This window comes from Gekko japonicus, unplaced genomic scaffold, assembly GCF_001447785.1.
Source record: "Gekko japonicus isolate JY-2015 unplaced genomic scaffold, Gekko_japonicus_V1.1 scaffold385, whole genome shotgun sequence".
Classification (NCBI taxonomy): Eukaryota; Metazoa; Chordata; class Lepidosauria; order Squamata; family Gekkonidae; genus Gekko; species Gekko japonicus.
In genome coordinates, this window is record NW_015162489.1 from 148,947 (window position 1) to 167,762 (window position 18,816).

Consider the following 18,816-nt stretch of genomic DNA (forward strand, 5'->3'; position numbering starts at 1 on the left):
TCTTTCCCTCCTTCTTCCCTTCTCTCTCTTTCTTTCCTTCCTTCCCTTTCTTTCCCTCTTTCCTTCCCTCTTTTTATCCCCTCTTTCCTTCCTTCTTTCCTTCCTTCTTTCCTTCTCTCTACTCTCTCTCTCTTTCCTTCCCTCTTTCCTCCTTCTGTGGCCCAACTCTAGTGAGAAGCGGTTTAAATTTTAAACCCCTTCTCTCTTCGCTACGGTTCCCAAATCCCCCCGGGGGGCGGATTTTCCCCCACTTTTGAGGCCTGATTTCCGCCCCCGCAGAATCGGGCCCGGGGGAAGCCCCACCCCCGCGCGCGCGCTGCTCGGATGTGACGTACAGACACCGGGCATGCTGGGGGCGGGGCCACAGCCATTTGAAGGGGAAACCCGCCGCCAGGTAAGATTCATTTGGCAACCCTACTCTTCGCCCCCCCCCCGCAGGCCAGCTGGGGAAGGGGAGGGGAGGCTTTTGAAGATGCCTCCCCCCCCTTTTGCTTCCCCTTCTGGCATCACTTCCAGTGATGTCAGGGGTCGTGGCATATGCTAATAGCCTAGTAGCTCATTAGCATACCATATGCTAATTAGCTCCTGCAGCTCTTTTTCTATGAAAAGACCTCTGACAGTAGGTATAGCCCTATATGTTAGGACACTATAGAAACATATCTGCTATCAATAAGACAAAAAATAGCTGGCAAAAGCCCACCAATGGTGGTGGCGGGGAATGAGGCAGATGCAAGGGGAAGTGGTGCTAGATACGGGTGGGGAGGTGTGGATATCTGCGCCTTTCCATCCATACCTTCCCCTACTCACTTTGAGCACAATCTTTCAAGAAAGATTGTATCAAGGCACATTTGGGGAAGCCCCCAAAGAAATCTTGTGCATATCGCACAGTACAATGGTGTACATTTTAAAGAGCTTAAAAACAAACTGCAAACTATAAAGGCATTCTACGGAGCCTTAAATTTATGCTGTGCTAATGATAGTTCTTTATAAAAAGGAATTGCATGGTTTGCTCTGTTTGCACCGAGACTTGACTCACAGTGCAGTCCTAAGAACACTACCTGGGAGTGAGCCCTACGGGATAGACCCTGAGTGCAGTTCTGAGTAGATCTGCTTTAGGACGGCATTCTCAGCCCTCATCAGTGGCACTGCAGAGCTTCAGAGTCAGTTTACAAAGATGCAGACTTCTGAGCTGAGAGCTCACGGTTAACTTCTTGCCTTGAAGCCAATTTGCGAATATATGTGATGAAAGCTAGTGATAAGATACTGTAGACATGAAAAATGGGGAGGGAGGAAGAAGGAAAGGACTGGAAAGGTTTTATGGGAGTCTTTAAGACAGAATGAAAGAAAGCATCCTTTGCCTTCTGTTTTTTATTATTTGAATATATGGCTTTAATCACTATACTTCACATGAGGATATGGAATCATATTAAAAGAACTGCCCCAGTTTAAGTCAATCTGGAAGTCACAGGATTGGATCCAGACTAAACTGGCAATCTCCACCAATCCCCCCTTCCCCTCCAGACCACCCTCATGTCATTCCTCAGGGCCCCCTGGCTCCTGGGTGCAGCAGATTAATGGGCTGCAGAGGGGGAAGGGAAGCCCGAAAGTTTCACTCCACTGATGAAAGGCTGAGTCTGGATCCAGCCCAGAGTCTCTAATATGGAAGCTCTTCCTTCTGTCCCCGATGTGTGTATACTCCCTGCAGTTTCTCAATGGGAGAGGAGAGGCAATTTAAAACTATACACAGTAAAATTACCTGTGAGTATGGTTTTGTCCCACTTTTTCAAAAGATCTTGTATATCAAGAAAACATATTAAGGACCACACATAAAAATGCTAATATTTCCTATTTTGAATAAAATTCAATTTTTTTCTTTCTGTTTGGAGTAGGGTTTTTACACTTCATCTTAAAACTCATCTTATGGATGTAGCAATGAGAGGAAAATGTGAGGGGAGCTGATCTACAGAGGGTACTTTGAAGAAGCACTCTATGAGAGGTCTTGTCAATGAGAAATGCATTTCTATACTCGTTTCAGAGGAGTAGCTATGCTAGTCTGCAGTAGAAGAGCAAGATTCGAGTCCAGTACCACCTTAAAGACGAACAAGTTTTCCTGGATATAAACTTTCAAGAATCAAAGCTTACTTTACCAGATACGAGTAGGAATTGAGATCCATAAGCCCTTATATCCCAGTCAGAACATAAGAACATAAGAGAAGTCAATGTTGGATCAGGCCAAAGGCCCATCCAGTCCAACACTCTGTCACACAGTGGCCAAAAATACCAGGTGCCATCAGGAGGTCCACCAGTGGGGCCAGGACACTAGGAGCACTCCCACTGTTGACCCCCCCATGCAACAAGAATACAGAGCATCACTTGCCCCAGAGTCCCTATCTATACCTTGTGGCTAATAGCCACTGATGGACCTCTGCTCCATATGTTTACCTAGGAAGGTGAGAGGGATGTTGCAAAGGTACAATGCAAAGTGTAATCAGCTTCATTAGAACAGAGGAGAAAATAGAGCTGAAAAATTAGCATCTGTAGTGAGATAAGAATCCTATGTCTCTGTTCAGCCCTGGAGGGGGGTGTTCAGTGTTCTGAATTTGTAAATGAATTCATTCAGCAATTTCACATTTGTAAATGAATTCAAGTTCAGCAATTTCACATTGCAGTCTCCTCTTGAAGCTTTTCTGTTTGAGGACTGACGCTGTGTATCAGTTAAGACAACCAACTGCCTGAAGAAAGAAAAAAAATGCTTGTCCCTTATTTATCAGATGATATTGTTTATCCCTATGTCATGAAAAGTTTCAGCTGATGGTTTCCACACACTAAGCCTCTATTAAAGGGACAGGATGTTTTTCTCCAGGCCCACTGGCAACCTTAGCACCAGTAGTTTGGTGCAAGGCCAGACTTGGATTGCTTCCAGGTTAGTAAATTGCTGCCTCTTAATCCCTACTTATACTATATTCATAATTTTGTGCCAAGAGCTCTTTTAACTCCCAGTATCCCCAGAGTCAAGGGAGTAGAGGGGGGGGGGAAATAACAGGAAGCATGACTAGCCTATTGCCTCATAAATCTCATGCCTGTCAGAGTTTTTAATGCTAGAGCTTAAAACGGCTGCATTCTATCAGGTTAAATTGATTAATGGAGCAAAGAGAGGGGGCATCAGACTTTGAAGACAAAGGACTCTGTTGGTTTGTACTGATGGCAGAATCCATCCCAGTTACATCTCCTCTCATCCTCATTGTATTCATTGAATAGATGCTTGCCTGGCTATAATTTTGGAAATCCAAAGGAACTCTGGGGGCAGATTGGCCACTAAGGCCACGGGGAAAAGCCCCAGTGGGCCAATGGCCTGGCCCCGAATGAGGCAAAAACATGGAATTTTCTACCAGAGGATGTAGTGATGGCCACAGGAACAAACAGCTTTAAAAGGCAGTTATAGAGATTCATGGAGGATAAGTCTATCAATAGCAATGGTGACTGAGGGGAACTTCCACATTCAGAGGCACTAAACCCCTGAATCCCAGAGCCAGGAGGCAACATCAGGGGAAGATCTCAGCCTCTATGTCCTGCTGTTGGTCCTCCACTGGTTGGCCACTGTGTGAGACAGGATGCTGGACTAGATGGATCATTGGTCTGATGCAGCAGGGCTCTTCTTACGCTCTTAAGGAGGGCTTGTTTGTTTATAAGTCTTTATTCAATTGTTTATTCAATTGTTGTTTATAAGTCTTTATTCAATTGTTTCTTTTATATATACTTTTTATATATACATATTTTAAATGTTGTGATGTTTGCCACGTTGGATGTTTGCCACGAAGACCTTTTCGGGTGGGAAGGTGGCAAATAAATGTTTTAAATTAAATACATTAAATACAGGGGTCATTTCGTAGAAAAAGAGCTAGGGGGACTTATTAGCATAACTCATTAGCATATGCCACACCTCCTGACGTCACCGGAAGTGTGTCCTCCCCACAGCCGGCGGCGACCTCCAGCGGGCACCAGCAGGGAGCTCCAGGCCCCGCCCTCCCGCACCTCACCTGGGGGGATGGCGTCCCCCCACGTCCCCCCCCCAAATGACCCCTGATTAAATAAGTATTGATTGCTCACATCAGAATTGCCTTATGGGTATGAGAAGGGAGATACACACTTTGTCCATTACCACATGAAAAAAGATCTGTGAGTACATACTGGGCTTTAGTGCAGCAGTCTTTATCATCTGAGCATGCATATCATTTGCCAGACCACATTGCAGAAACTGCCTACAAAAGTAATTTCACAATGACTGTTTCAGGTTAGTGATAGCTGTGATATATTCACACATTAACATTCAGACGTAAATCAAATTTCTTTTTAACAAGCTAAACTGTGAGATAATATTCCCCATTACTATGTGTTGGGTGTGAACGTTTGACAATGAAGAAACCTGACAGGAAGAAAGTTGATTCCTTTGAAATATGCTGCTGGGGGAGAGTTTTACGGGTACTGTGGACCGCCAAAAAGACAGAGAAGTGGGTTCCAGATCAATTCAAACTTGAACTCTCCTTAGAAGCTAAAATGACTCAGCTGAAGCTATCATACTCTGGTCACATTATGAGAAGACAAGAGTCTCTGGGAAAGACAGTCATGCTAGGAAAAGCTGAAGGCAGCAGGAAAAGAGGAAAACTCAACATGAGAGAGGGATTGACTCCATAAAGGAAGCCACAGCACTCAGTTTGCCAGACCTGAGAAAGGCTGTTAATGATAGGATGTTTCGGAATCGGAGGCCATTAATTCATAGGGCTGCCATAAGTCAGAAGCGACCTGATAACACTTAACACACACAAACTGCGATAGGAAAACCCTCCCAGGCTGGCATGACATTGTCCCCGGCGCGAAGCCTCGGGCACATGTCACTTCAGCTGTGCTTCTAAGACCACAGCCAAGGTATTTATTTATTTATTTATTTATCAAATTTATATCCCGCCCTCCCTGCCGAAGCAGGCTCTGACAACACTGACAACTGGTATCTGTTACTGGCCTACACTGCTGTTTTGTCAAGACCCAGGGAGGGTGTGTGCCTGCAAGACGGGAAGAACAACAGGCTGGGCTGGGGGGACTTTCTCAAGATTGCAAAGTGCAGTCCGACTAGATGGGAAATCCTGTTCCTCCGTCCTGCCAGTGAATCGCTCCCCCAGTCCAGGGAATCAGATCTGGGCTAGAGGTTTTCCAGCTGGCTGGCAAGAAGCAGCTGGGGAATTCCATGGTCATGCTCTTGGGAGAACTGAGGCTGCTTTCATGGGGAGTACAAACCAATACGTTGCTTTTTAGAAACATTAACCTCTATATCTATGAGTGGATCGTTCTGACTCTCACGGTCTCTTCTAGAAATCTTTGCCCCTTTCTACAGACAACCAAAATGGCACTCCAAGTGCTTCATTAACCTTGGGTTCAAATGTTTGAAAAGATTACTTTTGAATTTACAAAAATGTTTCCAATGTGTGTGTATGTATGTATGTTTTAGTTGGCCAAATCAGGCATACCTCATGTAAGTTAAATAAAGCGGGAAACTCTTCAAAGCAATTAATTTTGATGCCTGGGCAGGGCCTGGGGGAGGGGTCAGACAGATCCAGAGGGTGGCAGAGACTAGTGATCTGGGGCCAGTCCAAAGACAATGCCCAAAGAAGGTGGCCTAATAGGGGTGGGGTAGGATTGCCAGCTCCATGTTGGGAAATCTGTGGAGACTTGAGGGTGGAGCTTGGTGAGGGTAGTGGGAGGGGCCCTTGTGCCATAAAGTCCACCCTCCAAAGCAGCCATTTTCCTCCAGGGGAACTGATCTCTGTTTCCTGGAGATCAGTTCTAATTCTGGAATGTCTCCAGGTCCCACTTGAAGGTTGGCATCCCTAGGGTGAAGATGGCCTTGTCCCACCATCACCTAGCAACTCGCTGGAAAAAAAAATTTTTTTTTTAAGTGAGTGCTTTGCTGTCTTTCTGGTGATTAGTGGTCCAGTTTTCTAAATTAATTCGCTCAATCTTTTGCTGCTATAACCCTCTCTCCTGTTCTGCACTGCTCCTCCTCCTCCTCCTCCTCCTCCTCCTTCTGCCTCTCTGCCTTGAGGTTGCTCACCCACACTGTAATTTAAAACATTCCAACAGAAGCACTGTCCACCAGACCATTTTATTTCTGAAACCCCAAGCCAAACTCATCAGGAGCTGCTTTAGAGGCACAGTCCAGCGGCCGGAAATCACTGCCTTAGTAAACAGATAACACAAGACAAATTCTTGTGGGGAGCCATGTTGGTCTGAAGCAGCAGAATAAAGTTTGAGTCCAGTGGCACCTTTAAGGCCAACCAAGTTTTATTCAAAGTGTAAGCTTTCGTGTGCAAAGCACACTTCTTCAGACAAATGGAATAAAATTACACAAGAACATTGTCCCTAAATGACTTTCCCTCCTGGCTGGAGTGTCAGCGAATGACTCCTTCCTTCCGGAAATGTCCCTTGTTTCGGAGGTACTTCATATGCAGATTTCATACCCATCCCATCTGGTTCTGCGTAAGCACAAAAGTTCACTCTATTTTGTTTGCCCCCCCTCTTTTTCCCCCCTGAAGAAAAGCTGCCTAGCAGTTCCACCAAGAAAACTTGATTCAATAAAAGATATCATCTTAACCTACTCCAGGTACATTTTGTGCAGCTGGAGGATATAGAAGTCCATGATATTTCTGCTTGATTAGATTCCACATCCCTCTCTTTTTCTGAACACGTAAATGCAAAACTTCTGCATATAACTCCGTGATAATGTGAAAATGCATTTGCCTTCTGCTTGCTTCAACACTAGGATCAGATAGCACAGTTTGCAATATATGTGGGAGGAGGAAAGTCTCCATCTAGTGATTGCCTAAAAAGAAGCTAGAAATTGCTCTCTGCTAACAGTCCCAACTCCTTAATATTCTAGCCTCTATTGCATACATCTGTTTTCTGCTCTCCTGACACCATTAATTCCAACCATTTCTGCAAAAGACAAAACCCCCACATTGGTGTTCTTAAATAATCGGACTATGCAAAAGTGTCTGCACAAAATTTTGCCTCCCTAGGTCTAGACACGAATGTTGTGCCCCCTTACCCCGTGTTTTCCAAAACCACTTTTCCAGCAGTGTTTTTTTCCTCCGGATCTTAACTCGCAGTTTTCAAGTGAGGAATTCCCCTATTCAAATTTATTTTCCCACTGTGCCACCATGTTGTGTCGTCAGTGATGCACGTTCACCCCACCTACTGCCCTCCTGTCCCCAGGTTGTCCCAGAGACATCTGCCATTTAAAAAAACCCAACATAATATCGACTGAGTTACGACGTGATGGTCTTCAGGCCAGAGGCTGAAGGGTGCCTTTAAGCTGGGCTGCGGAATGTCAATGGCCGGGGAGAAAAAGTCTCCCTTTGGCAATTCATGGAAGGCGAATGTGTGTTAGTGTCCCCCACCCTGCATTTGGGCAAATGACTGTCTAGCAAGCAGGAGAACACCAGATGCCACCTCTGCCCTCCCCAGGTTGTCCATGACACATCCGATAATTTTTTTCTTGACATCTAAATGGTAGTGACTGAGTTACGTTTCAATCCCTTTCCCCGTATGTTCCCCAGAGAGCACTGTGATCAGGATCCCAAAACCGCCTGGCCCTCCCTGGCCCTAAGGAAGTCAGGTTGATGGTAACCGGGACGAAGGCTTTTTCATTTGCAGCTCCGTCCTACTGGAATGAGCTTCCTGCCGAGATTAGAGCCCTGCTGGACTTGTCACAGTTCCGCAGGGCCGTGAAAACAGAACTTTTCAGGCAGGCGTTCCGATAGGAGAGATGGTGTACCAGCAGCGCCCTGTGTGAACTTCGATCCAATACGATCTAACGTGGGGGCACCGTTGAATGTGTCTTTAAACTGCACTTTAGTTTTATCACCATCTAATGAATGTTTTATATAGATCGTTTGTGTTTTAACTGATGCTTTGTATTTATGTTTTATTGTGTATGAATACTGCTTGTCAGTTTTGGAAGCCGCCCTGAGCCCGCTCGCAGGGAGGGCGGGGTAAAAGTGGAATAAATAAATAAATAACCCCCCCAATAATACATCAATGTTATAACATTGTTTGTTTATTTATTATTCTACTTATACCCCGACCTCCCCGCATTTGCAGGCTCAGGGCGGCTTACATTCATTAAAACATTTTACAAATATATTGTGACAAAACTGGCAATACAGTTCCATGTAGCCTTCTCTGTGCGACTGCCGGTCTGTGAAGTTTCTCGAGTCCCAGCAGCACCTTAAAGACCAAGCAGATTTTCAGGGTCATCTGACTGAGGGAGCTTTGACTCTCCAAAGATTAGACCTCCAAAATCATGTTGGTCTCCAAAGGGCTACTGGGTTTGAACCTGGCTCTTTACTGCAGATCAACTGGGCCACCCACATTTGGATCAGAGACCACTACCCGCTCCAGCTTAAACCTCCCCAGCTTGACCCAGAGGGCCAAAGAGGAAATTCAGTGGAGGGTGGCGGGTTCAGGTTCCCCCCCTTTTTTGTGGGCTGGGTGCGCATTGTTTGGGAGTTGCGGCTTGCCAAGTCACCCGGGGTGTTAGTTGCAAGTTACTTAAATAAATGCCTGAATGAGACAAGAACAGGAAGAGCCATCAACAAGAGCAACGGAGGTCAGAGGGGGGATTCTTCCCCCAACCAAAAGCTCCAGGTTCCCTTTTTCTCTGTGTGCCTCCACCCAGGATTCCCCAAGGCACACTAAATGGACACCAAGCAGTGTTCCCTCTAAACTGAGTTAGTGTGAGCTAGCTCACCATTTTTTAGCCTGCGGCTCACGCATTTTTGTCTGAGCTCAGGGAGGAGGGCTCCAGAGCAAACTAATTTATGCGGTAGCCAAATTGCTCGCTCACAACTTTGATGCCAGTAGCTCACACAGTAGAATTTTTGCTCACAAGACCCCACAGCATAGAGGGAGCATTGACGCCAAGTAACTGGCCACTGCAGCGGTTTTTCCTAACTTTGAGCTTACTAACTATTGCTCCAAATCAATCCCCATACTTAAATCACATGATATTGTACTATTACCCATATCTGCCCATATACATCAACAAAAGTAACACTGAAAGCTACATAAACCAATAATAATAGGATGTGACATAGACCAGAATAATAGGATGTGACACACAAAAAACAGATTTGGGGAAGGGACGTGGCCCAGTCATACAGTATCTGCTCGGCATGCAGAAGGTCCTAGGTTCAATCCCTGGCATCTCCAGTTAAAAGGATCAGGGAAGAGGTGCTGTGAAAGACCTTGGAGAGCGGCTACCAGTTACAGTAGACAACACTGTCCTCATTGGACCAATGGTCTGATGCAGTATAAGGCAGCTTCACGTGCATGTGTGTTCAAATGCCTCCTGCTGGCTGTGAAATCTGCAGCTCACTCTATGTTTCTTTTGAAAAGTAACTTGCGTAGCTGTTTGAACTTTTGCATTAATTCTGATTACACCCCTGAATGTAAGCCAAAGTGGGAAACATTCCAATATTTCTTGTTTCCCTTCTTCAAGGAAGAATGGTGGAGTTAAGCCTTTGCTGTTCTACAAGACATTGTAGTGTAGTAGCTGGGAGATTTTTGGGTGACTTTGGGGGGCGCTTTGGGAGTGGGTGGCAACATTCCCGATGCAGTGTTGTCATGTGGAAGTGATTTTATTGCGTTGGCGATGTTACACAGTGACGCTCTGCTATTTGGGCAAACTCTACGGTTAAAATTCAGCTCAAACCATTGAGTTTTGCCCCAAAAGCAGAGCATCGCCATGTGACGCTGATGTGATGACATCATTTCTGCGTGATGTCACTGCATCAGTGACATCACCATGCAATGTTGCTGTTCGGGGGCGGGGCTTCCCTCTCTAGCCAGCTGGCTGGCAGTGGGCAAAAGCCCTGAAAATTAGGGGATCCCCCGCCTGGACCAGAAGTCCGGGAAGCCTAGACTCAAGGCAGATCAGAAAATATGAAAAGCAATTCAAGTAAAGACCGCCAGTAAACAATGCAGTAGCATTAGGATCACAGAACTGGAAAATAAACAAAAACTAAGGAAAAAGAACTGTCTAAAGCATGGCATATCGTAATGAAGAAAGTTTAGAAAGGTATGGAACATTGCAGTAAAAAGGGAAGTGATACATGCAATAAACATTGCACTAGGCTGCAATACTATCTTCTACAGAAGAAACCTCCTGTGCTGTTCCATTATACTACCTTTGGGCTTTGTCTTGTTTGACCCACACAGGTTTTGCAAATCCTATTTTATTTTGCAGAGAAACCAAAGTGCACTTTGCTTTGGGCCGGCTAGCTTAGTTTTAATATATTTTCATTACCAATAACCTTGTTTTGGAACCCTCAAGTCAGCAATAAACATTTTGTGTTACTTTTGATGAAATTGGCCAGCACAGATCAGATTCCAAAGAGGGAGACCCACAGCTCAGTTTCTCATAACCTTCTGTGTCTTGAAGTGCTGCAGTCAACTGGTCTGTTCTGTACTCTTGGGACCTTTACATTTTTCTGCCAGTTGACTAACTGCACCCCCTGCAACATACTTCCCAGGTCTCTCTTGCTGTGTGATATTTTCATTTTGATTTCAAGTACTTGCTTCCTTTCCTCCTGTATTTGTTTCTTTCTCTTTGCAGAAGTACCTGATGCCCTCACACCAGTCCCTTCACAGCTGCAGGGTGAGCTGATTAGTAGGTTGAGGCTGTTATCCACACTTCTTTGCTTATAGACACCTGGGCCTGCAAGGTCCTCCCCTCCAAAAAAAACCCCACATATTTTTTATCAGAATTGCTACCCCTCCAATCTATTGATCAGGAAAGCAAGAGACCTTGAAAGCTGCTTCACATGTATTGCCAGGAAGGAATGTTTCCCGGGCAGGGGTCATTTCGTAGAAAAAGAGCTAGGGGAACTCATTAGCATATGCCACACCCCCTGACATCAGGGGCCTGGCGGTGGACCTGCAAGGCCGGCAGGAGTGCGAGGAAGCCCCGCCAAGGCCCTCCCTAGCCCCAGGCACGAGGGGTGGGGAGAGGCGGGGAGGAAGCAACTTACCCTCCCTCTTCTCCTGCCTCCTCCTGGCTGAATGAGGGCTGGAAACAGGGCGGCCGGAAGCAGGGGGCGGGGCTTCGTCATGTGTCCCGCCCCACTGCACCTCACCCAGGGGAACTGCGTTCCCCTGTGTCCCCCCCCCCCCAAAATGACCTCTGTTCCTGGGTGGAATGATATTCCTATCCCTTTCTAAATTATGCCTTTTAAACGAATCAACAATCCAGAAATCTTGTTTAAACTTACAATTGTACTAGAGATTATGAAAACAAAAATAAATCAGAGGCACATAATAAAATGTAAGAAGAACAAAGCTGTTTCTTTTTCAAAGCCTTCAAAGATAACTTCTCAAATTTCAGTAAGAACTCTGAAGACAAGCATTACATTCCCATAACTTGTAACAGTTCCTGGTAACATGCAGTTCAATATGACAGGTTATTATGAAAGAATGCAGATTCATGAGGTCTATTAAAAGACATACCAAGTAAAGATTGACCAAGAAATGATTCAGATGTTTTTCCAAGCGGCTGTCTTGGGAAATCATCAACAAACCCCCGATTAGGTTGTCTTGGATCAAAAAAGCCCCTCTGCCTAGAAGGCAGACTGAAGTCATGGCCTCTGTTATACTTCTTAGCAGCAGCTACTGTGCTGCTGGCATCTACCCTGTTTTGATGCAGGTGTGTGAGTTAGGGTTCCTAGCTGTCCGGACGCAGGGCCACAGCGGGAAACAAAGCCCCCACATGTACCCGCCTGAGCCTCCAACCACTGGCCCCCATGCCGCCAAGGCCAGGGCTGGGGAGAGCTCCACTGCCGGCCCCTATACCACCAAGACCCAAGCAGGGAAAGGCTCCACCACTGGTGCCCACACCACTGAGGCTGGGGCCGGGGAGAGCTTTGCCGGCATCCCATGCTGCCAAGACCTAGGCAGGGAAGGGCACCATCGCCAGCACCCGCACCACCAAGGCTGGGGCTGGGAAGAGCTCCCTCGCTAGCCCCCACACTGCCAAAGCATGGCATTCTGCCTCCCGGAGCCCCATGGAACCTGCCCTGGGTACCAGAAAGGAAACAGGGCAAGACTCTCAAGGACCCAAGGCAGAGGCCATACCTGCAAATGATGGGCAGAGTCTCAGCAAGGCTATGGGGCAAACAAAAGAGGTACAAGCAGCAGAGCTAGATGGGCTACTTACATAGGGCAGGAGCCAGAGCCTTGGGGGAAAGGAGAGGAAGACGCTCAGCACCATCCCACCCATCCACACAACAAGGAGGATAGACGCACCTGGGGGACACAGGGGAGGAGCAAAGAGAAGCAGGATTGAGTGGGAGCAGTGAAGAACCAATGAAAAGAGGGAAGGGGAAAGACAGACAAGGGATTACACCATTCGCTCAGGGGACAGGGGAGGCACCAGCAGGGAGAAGGAAGGATAAAAGGGGACAGGAAGCTGAGGCTGAGGAGGATGCCTGGAAGTCTGTGCCAGACAGAGAAGAGGGATGATGATCAGGAGTTGAAGTAAGCCCAGCCCTCCCATTTCGCAAGCCTCAGCGTCCCTGGACTAAGGCTGAAGGAGGGAATGTCCCAGGGAAGCTAGGAGAGCTTCACACCAGCTCTGCATCTGCAACCACTGGGAGATTTTGAGGGCAGAGCCTGGGGATGGGGGTGTAATGACCTCCTCTACCCAGCCTACTGACTCTGAGCCCTCTGGAGAAGAGTCTGAGGGGGCCAGGGGGACCAGAGAGGGCCCAACGCTGCAGGGGATCCTGCTGCCAATGTTCCAGTAGAGCCAGAGGCAACACCCACTGCTCAGGCGCCACTGGACTGTTTTGGATTTCTAGCTATGGGGGGGGGGGACACGCAGATCTGTCCTCGCAGAGGAGGGAGAGCTTGTACCTAAATAAAACTTGGTCTTAAAGGTGCCACTGGACTGTTTTGGACTTGGGGGGGGGGAAGCTCTGCAACTTACCTGGCTGCTTCTTGCTCTGACTGAGGGCTGCTGGGAGCAGGGGGTGGGGCTTGTTGCATGTACCCGCCCCCTGGGCTCTTTACTGCCGGAGCTCCGCTCCTGTGCGCTCCTGCAGGAAATGACCCCTGGTTACCTCCCCCCCACACACTCCCCCAGTGACCCCTGCTCTGTGCCCAGAAGAAGGCGAAAAACCTCCAGGATACCTGGCCAATCTGGCTTGGAAGAAAATTCCTTCCTGATTCCAAAGTGGCGATTGGCACTACCCTGGGCATGTGATCACACAGAGTGGCTACTAGCAAAAAACCCTACAGTGTAACCCCTGGGCATGTAAGAAAGGGCCACAAAAGCCAAGCAGTGGCTCATCCCTCCCTGCCCTGCCCAGGCCTGTAGCTACAGTGGGGCCTCCCAGGGTCTGCCTCCCCGACTTCCTGGCAAGGTTCCATGACTTTGCATCCACCTCAGGCCCCCCAGGTCTCTGGGCCCCCCGGGAGGACTCCCCACTGGACCTGGCAGCAGCACTGGGCTCCTAGGTGAGGCCAGCAGTGCACTTGGAGGAGAATCAGGTCACTGGCTGACAAAGTGGGGGCAGCAGGAACTTGTGCTCAATAAAGCAAAAAAATAAGCTTTTACTCCAGAAGAAGCCGGGGCGGCACGGGCTGCGGGGCATGGAACAGCAAGAGCTGGGCCACAGGGAGCTGGTGCTGAGAAGTCAAGTGCAGAGCAGGGCATTCGCCTTGCATTCACCCTTCTTTGACCACTGCTGGGGAACGCTCTGCCTGTCCAGGCTGGGAGGTAGGAGGAGAGAGGCCGCTGCACCTGGCGCTTTCCTTCCTTCTGAATCTCCAGCTGGTGGGTGGGGGAGAGACGCAGTTTCTCTGCAGGGCTCTGCCGGCTGGGGCCTTTCTGCACGGAATAGGGGCCTTGGGGGCTGGAGAGGCGGAGAAGGCACTGCTTTGGCCTGAAGGCGCCATCCTCCTCCATGCGCGCTGGAGAGAGATCCCTGGCACGTCTTGGTTTCCCCGGCCCTTGCAGAGGCCTGGGAGGCTGTCTTGGTCCTGCCGGGCAGCTTCTGAACCCGCCCAAGTCCTGGGGAGTGGATTCCCCCTGGCTCAAATCCTGAGACTTTCCTGGCCAGGGTGGGAGCCACTTTGCAGGGCGCTGGTGCCCTTGGGCATCCTTGCGCACAGTCCCCCACTTCACGCGGCTGCCCCTCCAGCTGCTCCTCACAGAAGGAAAACCAGAGGAGGCCGGCCTCGAGTCCCCAGCAAGCCCCACTCCCTCTGAGCCGCCCAATCCCCTCGGTGTGGTCTGGGGCCAAGGGAGAGCCTAGCAGGAAGGCGCCATGATGGTTAATGGATTGTTCTGCTTCAGCGGTGCGGGAGGGGAAGGGCGAGCACTGCTTTGTGCCAATGGAGCCTGGCGTGCCCGTCCGTCCAGCCACCACATGGGAAGACCAGCTGGGCCAAGGGCCAGTGTGCATGAGGTTTTTTTTAAGTTTTATTTTTATTTTAGTGCCTCCCCAAATTTTTACAAGCCTCCCCCTTTAAGAAATCCTGGCTACAGGCCTGGCCCTGCCTCTCACAACCTGCCTAAGTTCACAGAATCAGCATTGCTGTCAGATGGCCATCTAGCCTCTGCTCCAAAATCTCTCAAGGAGAGCCCCCCACCTCCCGAGGAAGCTCGTTCCACTGAGGAACCACTCTAACTGTTTAGCTGAAAACTCTTCTGATTTAATTTCAGTCTATTGGTTCTGGGGCAACAGAAAACACCTCAGCTCCCTCCTGGATATGACAGTCCTTCAAATACTTGAAGATAGCTATCATATCACCTCTCAATCATCTCTCCAGACAGAACATAACCAGCTCCTCACAGGACTTGGTCTCCCCAGACCACTCACCATCTTCATTGCCCTCCCCTGGACATTCTTTGAATACTTCCCTGCAAGCAACAAACTAGCATAGAGAGCTGGAAACTTAACATTTCGTTTCAGGGATTTTTTATTTTTTTAATGTTAGAGGAACATGCAGCTGTGCAATCTTCCATCTGCAGCCTGAAGTGGATAGATAATTCTCATTCTTCTGCATGTGTAGTACACCCCACAAGCATTCTTTTTAGTGGCACACACAGGGAGGCCGAATTAGATGTGAATCAGCTGGTCTGCTGTGGAAAGGCAAAGGAACGGGGTCTTAAGATTTACGGTTCATAGAAAACCAGTCTGGTTTAGGGATGCCTGAACTCCTGTAGGTTCTGCTTGTGTTGTAGTCGCCAGATGTGTACACCCCACCGCCACCAACGATCAGATTGAGTAATTTCTGAGCCATTGGTTGGCGTCTGCAAGACTGGTCTCTAGCACAACAGCACACATGCTTGCTTGATCAGCCTTCAAGCACCTGCACTGTGTAATGCATGTTGGTTTCATAAAGGACCATGGGATATCTATTTTCCCCAAGGCAGTAGCTGACAACAGCTGTTACACATGCGAGCTCTGTAATGCATGTGTGATTTCACAAAGGACAATGAGAGCTATATTTTCCATGTTACTAGTCCACAGTAGCCTCTTTCTCCCCCTCCGCACCCCATGTTACTCACAATTAATGCCAGTCTCTTGCTTTGTGGGGCTTCAGAGTGTTGACCTCAAAGAGGTCACAGTCTGTGTTACAGAAGAAGTGCCATAATGCTTTTGTTGGGTACTAAAAGTGCTCTGTTTGCATTGGGGTACAATTCCAAGTTTTTTTGCACCCTTCAGCAGTGGGGGAGGGTGATACCTGTTGCCTGCCTCCGAGCTCCAAAAAAAGAACTTTGCCGAACACTGTCCCTGAAGGTGAGGATCACGTGTGTGTGTGTGTGTGTGTGTGTTTACAAACAAAAGCGCATGTCTCTCAACTAAATGTCCTCATCCTAAATAAGGGAAACAACAAACCAGTCAGTACTGATCCTATGTACACAGCTGCATCCATCATCCCTATTCTCTCTTTGTCTCTGGCAGAGTGGGGCAGGCCATCAGACCAGGCTCAAGACTGGAGAGAGCCCCCCATCAAATGTGCTGGTACTCAGTACTGGGGCATACTGTTACAAAAATAGTTGTGCTTCCATATGCTTTTGGGGGGAGGGTGTGACCAATCAAATAGAGTGGCTAGTAGCAAAAAACTCCAGTGTAGCCAAAAACCAGTTCATATGAACTTCCAGATGTTTGCCAAGCCCCTATGATAGTTTAGATTGACTCTGCTACCCCTAGGTAAAAGGTAAAGGTTTCCCTTGCTCGAAAGCCAGTTGAATCTGACTCTAGGGGGCAGTGCTCATCTCCGTTCCCAAGCCGAAGAGCCAGCGCTGTCTAAAGACTTCTCCGTGGTCATGTGGCTGGCATGACTAATTGCTGAGGTGCACAGAATGTTGACTGCTGAAGTGGTACCTATTTATCTACTTGCAATTTCTTGCTTTTGAACTGCTAGGTTGGCAGGAGCTGGGCCAGAGACAGGAGCGCGCTCAGTCACATAGCATTAGGGTCTCGAACTGCCGAGCTACATATCTTTAAATACCTCTTTGCCATTCTCAGTGGTTCTTTACTATGGGGCACTAAACTCAGAGCTGCATTCAAAAGCAATTTTGCACAGGGTGATGTCCCTATACTGATTCTGTGCCAGAAAATGTACATGTGCTACATATTCAATGTCACACATGAAGAACGTATATGTACTTCAGCAGCAGGGGTCATTTCCTGCAGGAGTGCACAGGAGCAGAGCTCCGGCAGTAAAGAGCCCAGGGGGCGGGCACATGCAACAAGCCCCGCCCCCTGCTCCCAGCAGCCCTCAGTCAGAGCACGAAGCAGCCAGGTAAGCTGCAGAGCCCCCCCCCCGGCCCAAAACAGTCCAGTGGCATCTTTAAGACCAAGTTTTATTCAGGTACAAGCTCTCCCTCCTCTGCCAGGACAGATCTGCATGCCCCCCCCCCAATAGCTAGCAATCCAAAACAGTCCAGTGGCGCCTAAGCAGTGGGTGTTGCCTTCTGACACACTTCCAGTAATGTCAGGGGGTGTGGCATATGCAAATAAGTTATGCTAATGAGTTATGCTAATGAGCTCCTGCACTTCTTTTTCTACGAAATGACCCCTGTTCAGCACATGCATACCCAAAATGGGAAGCTTTAACCATTCATACAGCAGAATAGATGCACACGCCTCATGTGGAAATGACAGAGAAATCTTCCTGTGTGGCAACAGCTCAAAGAATAGCACTGGTTCCCCCAGGTATTTTACTGAATAGCTGAGATGGATGCAATCCATACCCAGTACGTGATTAGCCTGCAAGGGGACTAGACAAGCAAGTTGCAGGCTCCACGCAGAAGGACGAGGCAAGCAGATGATCTTGCAAAGGAGGCCTGCCTTGAAGGACACCTTCTGCGCCAAGTCTCTGGCAGTCCATCTGATCCCTCCCGGGATGGGACCTTATGACAGAATAATATTGGCTGCCTTGTGCAGTGGCATCTTTGAACACCAACCATGTGGATAAGTGGAGGCTGCGGCTCTGGGTTTGTTCTCTGGAGAAAGCAAAAGGGAGGAATTTTGAACAGCAGGACAGGAGGGCAAGTGGTGACTTTGAAAGCACACTCGCGGACTGGTTTAATCATTATTCTGACAGTAGAACAGATAGACGAGGCAGCTGAATGCTGAACTAGTGATAAACCTGCAGATAAGGAAGGACTTTCCTTGTTTGTTTGTTCTTTCTTTCAAAAATGGAACATGACCAACAGGCCTGATTCACTAATATTTTACACCTGGGGGAATGCCTGTGGTCAAATTCATCACAATACAAAACCTACACAGATTCGTCACAATACAAAACCTACACAAATGAGTGAGCAAGTTACTAGATTCCAGATCATGGGATTTTTCATTCTGGCATAAAGTCATGTATACATGTCCCTGTACGTGAAGTCTCCTCTGGAATGAACCGCCAAGAGGGATTGGAACCTACGGAACAGCAAATAGATGGGAAGATCCGTTGAAGGGTAATTCACCCAGAGTCATCAGTCATGCACCCTGAACTGATATGCTGACCATTACAACCTTTTCCTAGGCAGTGAAGTCAAAACAAGGTGGCGTTTTCCATAGAGTATTGGAGTGGTTGTCAGCAAGCTGCCATTCTGTTTTCTATGACCTCTGTGTACATATCCTTCCCTGTTGCACCCGGCTTGGTTTCTATCATCCTGCTCCTGCGTTGGAATGCAAAAGATAACTGCTGGAGGTTGTGTGGGGGAGAAGATGCTGTAATGCTTGCCTATTGCTTTTCCCATGAGTACTGCACCTGTGTTTTGACTAATGCTCTGCCTGGTTCCCATAGACTGGGCGCGCAACTGTTTCTTTAGCCCGCCAGCGGGAAAGCTATTCATTGGACCTGTATCTATTTGAAGTTCCTTTATTATGCTTGCCCTAACTGTGTATCCCCAGTTCTAACAAAGAACGTGTTTGAGTATGTCTTCAACGCTTTGAAATAAATTTTGCTTTTCTTGAAAACGTGGATTTATTCTCGATGCTTGGGGATCCAACATATTGTTAGAACTCCCTTTTTCCTATCGTTCCGAATCTGGCAAGATCATGAGCGGAATTGAGGGAAATCTTCCTAACACGGAGGGGGACTCGGGATCGGTCCCACTAACCTCCACGTCGTTGGTGTTCACGACTGCAGCCTCGATGGAGGGTGCCGTGGGGGGAGCGATTCCCCGCCTGCCTGCACATCTGTCTTGGCCGCCTCCGACCCCTTCGCAATGGGGTCCGCGGAAGACTCACC